Here is a 7,675-nt window from a genome sequence, read left to right as displayed (position 1 = left end):
CACTTAGTTTCAGTGTTTTCCTGACTCTTAATATAAAATATTGATCTTACATAAAAATATTGTGATAGCAGACTGTTTTTGGTGAGTTAATTTAGTTCATAATTATAAGTTAGTTCATAATTATATTGAAATAAAATAGTCACCTGATAATGAGGTTGTTGAGAATGATGAAGTTGAAGTTGGTGATGGAGATGATGAGGCTGCTGATGATGACAGTGTTGATGAAGATGATGAAAATGTTAGTAGTGATGAAGTAGATGGAATTATTGCTGGTGTTGAAGATGATGATGAGGGTAGTGGCGAAGATGGTGAGAACTGATAAGGTGAACTTGAAGAAGAGAAGTATAATGAAAATTGTTGTTGTGGTGGTGGTGTTGATGATGACGAAAATAGTGGGAATGATGAATATGATATTGAGGATGGTGAAGAGGATGAGGATTCTGTTGTTGATAGTATTGAAGATGTTATTGTTGATAACGATAATGTTAATGTTGGTGGTGAAGATGGTGGGGATGACGATGAGCGCTGTGAATTTGCTAATGATGAGGACAATGATGTAGAGGTTACTGATGATGAGGGCTGTTTTGATTGGGTTGATGATGATAGTGGGACTGATGAGGATGAGACTGAGGATGATGAAGATGATGATGGTGTAAATGATAGTACTGAAGATGTTGATGATGTTAATGTTGGTGATGAAGATGATGGGGATGAGGGCTGCGAGTTTACAGATGATGGTAATGATGTGGAAGATAATGTAGAGGTTGTTGATAGTAAGGGCTGTGCTGGTGAGGTTGATGATGATAGTGGGATTGATGAAGATGAAGAGAGTGTAGATGATAATACTGAAGATGCTGATGATGAAGATGATGGTAATGTTAATGATAAAGATTGTGAAGATGATGAAGATGGTGTAGATGATAATGTTGAAGAAGATGATGGTGGTGATGATGATGACAATAGTGGAACTGATGAAGATGATGCCAAGGATGGTGAAGATGGAGTAGATGATGATGGTGGTGGGACTGATGAAAATGGTGCAGATGATGGTGTAGATGGAATAAATGATAGTAATGAAAATGTTGTTGTTGATGTTAATGTTGGTGTGGATGGTGATGAAGGCTGAGAGTTTGCTGATAGTGGTAAGTATGTGGAAGATAATGTAGAAGTTGTTGATATTGAGGCCTGTGCTGGTGAGGTTGATGATGATGATAGTGGGACTGATGGAGATGATAGTAATGAAGATGTCTTTGATGATGATGGTAATGTTGGTGATGAAGATGGTGTATATGATAGTGTTAAAGATGATGACAATAGTGGGACTGATGAGGATGGTGAAGATGATAAGGACTGTTTTGTTGATTGTATTGAAGATGTAGTCGATGATGATGTTAATTCTGGTGAAGAAGCCTGTGAGTTAGCTGATGATGATAAGGATGAGAAAAATGCTGCAGAGGTTGTTGATAGTGAGGGCTGTTCTGGAGGGGTTGATGATGATGGCAATGACAGTGGTGCTGAAGATGATGGTGACGGTGATGATGACAGTGTTGATGATAGGGTTGAATATGTTGTTGATGCTGATGTTAATGGTGGTGATGAAGATAGTGGCGATGATGATTGAGGCTGTGAGTTTGTTGATGATTGTAAGGATGAGGAAAATAATGTAGAAGCTCCTGAAAATGAGGGCTGTAATGGTGGGGTTGATAATGATGATCGTGGTATTGACGAAGATGGTGAAGATGATGAAGATGGTGCAGATGATGGTGTAGATGTAGTAAATGATTGTATTGAAGATGTTGTTGATGATATTGATGTTGGTGGGGATGGTGATGAATGCTGTGAGTTGGCTGATGGTGGTAAGGATGAGGAAAATGCTGCAGGGGTTGTTGATAGTGAGGGCTGTGCTGGAAGGGTTGACGATGATGGCAATGATAGTGGTGCTGGAGATGATGGTTTAGATGATAGTGTTGAGTATGTTGTTGATGCTGATGTTAATGTTGGTGATGAAGATAGTGGGGATGGTGATTGAGGCTGTGAGTTTGTTGATGATAGTGGTATTGATGAAGATGATGAAGATGGTGTAGATGATGATGATGGTGCAGATGGTGTAAATGATAGTATAGAAGATGTTGTTGATGATGTTAATGTTGGTGGGGATGGTGATGAAGGTTGAGAGTTTGCTGATGATGGTAAGGATGTGGAGGATAATAGTGGGACTGATGAGGATGGTGAAGATGATGAGGATCGTTTTGTTGATTGTATTGAAGATGTAGTCGATGATGATGTTAATTCTGGTGAAGAAGCCTGTGAGTTAGCTGATGATGATAAGGATGAGAAAAATGCTGCAGAGGTTGTTGATAGTGAGGGCTGTTCTGGAGGGGTTGATGATGATGGCAATGACAGTGGTGCTGAAGATGATGGTGACGGTGATGATGACAGTGTAGATGATAGGGTTGAATATGTTGTTGATGCTGATGTTAATGGTGGTGATGAAGATAGTGGGGATGATGATTGAGGCTGTGAGTTTGTTGATGATTGTAAGGATGAGGAAAATAATGTAGAAGCTCCTGAAAATGAGGGCTGTAATGGTGGGGTTGATAATGATGATCGTGGTATTGACGAAGATGGTGAAGATGATGAAGATGGTGCAGATGATGGTGTAGATGTAGTAAATGATTGTATTGAAGATGTTGTTGATGATATTGATGTTGGTGGGGATGGTGATGAATGCTGTGAGTTGGCTGATGGTGGTAAGGATGAGGAAAATGCTGCAGGGGTTGTTGATAGTGAGGGCTGTGCTGGAAGGGTTGACGATGATGGCAATGATAGTGGTGCTGGAGATGATGGTTTAGATGATAGTGTTGAGTATGTTGTTGATGCTGATGTTAATGTTGGTGATGAAGATAGTGGGGATGGTGATTGAGGCTGTGAGTTTGTTGATGATAGTGGTATTGATGAAGATGATGAAGATGGTGTAGATGATGATGATGGTGCAGATGGTGTAAATGATAGTATAGAAGATGTTGTTGATGATGTTAATGTTGGTGGGGATGGTGATGAAGGTTGAGAGTTTGCTGATGATGGTAAGGATGTGGAGGATAATAGTGGGACTGATGAGGATGGTGAAGATGATGAGGATCGTTTTGGTGATTGTATTAAAGATGTAGTCGATGATGATGTTAATTCTGGCGACGAAGCCTGTGAGTTAGCTGATGATGATAAGGATGAGGAAAATGCTGCAGAGGCTGCTGATAGTGAGGGCTGTGCTGGAAGGGTTGATGATGATGGCAATGATAGTGGTGCCGAAGATGATGGTGACGGTGGTGATGATAATGGTGTAGATGATAGTGTTGAATATGTTGTTGATGCTGATGTTAATATTGGTGATGAAGATAGTGGGGATGGTGATTGAGGCTGTGAGTTTGTTGATGATAGTGGTATTGATGAAGATGGTGTAGATGATAATGATGGTGGAACTGATGAAGATGGTGCAGATGGTGTAAAGGATAGTATTGAAGATGTTGTTGATGATGTTAATGTTGGTGGGGATGGTGATGAAGGCTGAGAGTTTGCTGATGATGGTAAGGATGTGGAGGATAGTATAGAGGTTGCTGATATCGACGGCTGTGCTGGTGAGTTTGATGATAATGATAGTGATGGGAATGGTGATGAAAGATGCGAGTTTCCTGATGATGGTAATGATGAGGATGATGATGTAGAGGTTGCCGATAATGAGGGCTGTTGTGGTTGGGTTAATGATGATGACAGTGGGACTGATGAAGATGAGGCTGAGGATGGTGGTGTTGATGATAAATGTGATGGTGATGTTGGTGAAGATGGTGTAAATGAAAGTGTTGAAGAAGATGATGATGATGCTGGCAATAGTGGGATTGATGAAGATGGTGCTGAGGATGGTAAAGATGTTGTTGTTAATGATACTATTGAAGATGTTGATGATGCTAATGTTGGTGATGAAGATGATGGGGATGTTGATGAAGGCTGCAAATTTGCTGATGATGGTAAGGATGTGGAAGATAATGTAGAGGTTATTGATAGTAAGGGATGTGCTGGTGAGGTTGATGGTGATAGAGAGATTGATGAAGATAGTGTAAATGATAATGTTGAAGAAGATGATGGCGATGATGATGTTGACAATAGTGGTACTGATGAAGATGGTGCAGAGGATGGTGAAGGTGTAGATGATGATGATGATGATGATAGTGGGACTGATGAAGATGTCGCTGAAAATGGTGTAGATGATGAAGATAGTGTAGAAGATGGTGTTGAAGATGAAGTTGTCAATAGTGGGACTGATGATGATGGTGATGAGGATGGCAAAGACGATGAAGATGGTGTAGATGATATTTTTGAAGATGTTAATGTTTGTGATGAAGATAGTGGGAATGGTGATGAAGGCTGTGAGTTTGCTGATGATAGTAAGGATGTGGAAGATGATGTAGAGGTTGTTGATAGTGAGGGCTGCCTTGGTGAGGTTGATGATGATGATGATGACGATGATAATAATGGGACTGATGAAGATGGTGTAGATGATAGCATTGAAGATGTTGATAACAATGATGGTAATGTTGGTGATGAAGATGGTGTAGATGATGGTGCTGAAGATAATGATAATAGTGGGATTGATGAAGCTGGTGATGAGGATGGTGAAGATGATGAGAATTGTTTTGTTGATAATATTAAAGATGTTGTTGATGATGATATTAATTCTGGTGATGAAGCCTGTGAGTTAGCTGATGATGATAAGGATGAGAAAAATGATGCAGAGCTTGTTGATAGTGAGGGCTGTGCTGGAGTGGTTGACAAAGATGATAGTGGGACTGATGAAGATGGTGCTGAAGGTGGTGAATATGATGATGTAGTTGATGCTACTGAAGATGTTGATGATGTGGATGATGATGTTGGTGATGAAGATGGCAAAGATGATGTAGATGGTGTAGATGATAGTGTTGAAGATGTTGTTGATGATGTTAATGTTGGAGATGAAGATAATGGTGATGGTGATGAAGGCTGTATGTTTGTTGATGATGGTAAGGATGAGGAAGATAATGTAGATGATAAAGATGATAGAAATGTTGATGAAGATTGTGAAGACGAAGATGGTGTAGATGATAGGGTTGAAGACAATGGCAATAGTGAGACTGATGGTACTGAGGATGGTGAAGATGAAGTTTGTGTAGATGATAGTTTTGAAGATGATAATGATAGTGGGACTAAGGAAGATGCCACTGAAGATGATGAAGATGGTGCAGATGGTGTAAATGATAGTACTGAAAATGTTGATGCTATTGTTGGTGATGAAGGCTGTGAGTTTGCTGATGATGTGGAAGATAATGTAGAGGTTGCTGATAGCGAGGACTGTGCTGGTGAGTTTGAAGATGATAGTGGGACTGATGAAGATGTTGTAGATAATATTATTGAAGATGCTGTTAATGATGGTAATGTTGTTGAAGAAGATAGTGTAGATGATAGTGTTGAAGATGACGGCAATGATGACAAAAGTGGGATTGATGAAGGTGGTGATGAGGATGCTGAAGATGAGGATTGTGTTGTTGATAGTACTGAAGACGTTGTCAAGGATGTGGAAGATAATGTAGAGGTTGTTGATAATGAGGGCTGTGCTGGAGGGGTTGATGATGATGATAGTGATAAAGATGATGGTAATGTTGGTGATAAAGATGATACAAATGGTGTAGATGATAGTGTAGAACTAGAAGGAGATGATGATATTGATATTGGGACTGATGAATTTGGTACTGAGGTTAGTGAAGATGATGAGGATGCTTTATATGATGGTGTTGATGATAAAACTGTGGGTGATGAAGATGATGCAGATGATAGTGTTGAAGAAGATGATGTTGATATGGTGACTGATGAAGATGATGTTGAGGATGGTGGAGATGATAGTATTGAAGATGGTGCTGATGATGATGATAGGTAGGTTGAGGCAGGTGATGCAGGAGTTGTGCTGGTGAGAGTTGATGATGATTTCAGTAATGGGAGTGATGAAGATGGTGTTGTTAATAGTATTGATGGTGGTGATGAAGATGGTAAAGATGAAGAAGATGGTGGAGTTGATATTACTGAAGATGCTGATAATGATAAAGATGTTAATGTTAAAGATGGTGTGGATGGTGATGTAAGCTGTGAGTCTGCTGATGATGGTAAGGATGAGGTAAATGATGTAGAGGTTGCTGACAGTGAGGGAGGTGCTGGTGGGGGCGATGATGATGAAAATAGTGGGACTGATGAAGATGGTGTAGATGATTGTATTGAAGAATAAGATGATGATGATGATGGCAAAAATGGGACTGATAAAGATAGTGCTGAGAATGGTGAAGATGATGAGGATGGTGTAGAAGGTGGTGTTGAAGATGTTGATAATGATAATGATGGTAATGTTGGTGATAAAGGTGGTGTGAATGTTAAAGGCTGTGAGTTTGTTGATGATGGTAAGAATGATGATGATGCAGAGGTTGCTGATAGTGAGGGCTGTGCTGATTGGGTTGATGATGGGAAAGATGATGGTAATGTTAGTGATGAAGATGTTATAGATGATAGTGTTGAAGATGATGATGATGATAGTGGTACTGATGAAGATTGTGTTGAGTATGGTGAAGATGATGAAGATTGTGTTTTTGATGGTATTGAAGATGGTGGTGATGATGACAATAGTGGGACAGGTGAAGATGTTGATGATAAAGTTGATGATATTAATGTTGGTGATGAAGACGATGGGGATGGTGATGAAGGCTGCAAGTTTGCTGATGATGGTAAGGATGAGGAAGATGTTGTAGAGGCTGCTGATAGTGAGGGCTGTGCTGCTGGGGTTGATGATGAGGTTGTTGATGAGATTGTTGTGGTTGGTGATGATGATGTGGTTGATGGTATAGTTAAAGATGGTGAGGTCGATGAAGTTTGTGTTGAGGTTATTGCTGAAGATGGTGGCATTGATGATGACAATGATGTGGATGATAATGTTGATTCTGCTGACACTGGTAAAGATGAAGAGGGTTTTGTTGATGGTGTAGAAGATGAGGATGATGATGATGGTTTAATGGTTGGTGAGGATGATGACTGGGGTGATGATGTTGAGGTTGGCACTGAAAATTGTTGGAATGTTGGAAAATGTGTTGAGGCCGTTGATGCTGTTTGTGAAAGTATTGATGGTACAGACGTTGAGTTTGGCGGTGAAGCTGAAAATATGGAATGGTGAGGGGAAAAAATCCATTAGTCACTGAGTCTGATGCAGTTTGTTTCATCATTGAAAAAGACTAAATTCAAGCAGGTTTTGGTTTGGATATTATTATAAATTTTGTAATATATTTCGTTGCAAGGCACAAAAAACTACCACAAAATAAACTATACACCAGTACCTTTGTACATTCTTGTACGTCACTTCTTATCAGTGTTGGGTGTAATTAGTTACTAAGTAATTAGTTACTGTAATTTAATAACTTTTCCCTTGATAAAGCAAAGTAAGGGATTACTCTTATTTTTTTCTGTAATTTAATTACAGTTACTTCTTATGTAATTGAACTTAATAGCCTAATGTGTGTGTATAGACTGTAGAACATTTATACACAATACAATAGTGGATTTAACATAAAAATTGGATGCTTTTTATGTTCTGACTTTAAATACTTTAGTGAGTTAA

This window comes from Onychostoma macrolepis, chromosome 02 (genome assembly GCF_012432095.1).
Source record: "Onychostoma macrolepis isolate SWU-2019 chromosome 02, ASM1243209v1, whole genome shotgun sequence".
In the NCBI taxonomy this organism is placed as follows: Eukaryota; Metazoa; Chordata; class Actinopteri; order Cypriniformes; family Cyprinidae; genus Onychostoma; species Onychostoma macrolepis.
This window is presented reverse-complemented; position numbering follows the sequence as displayed.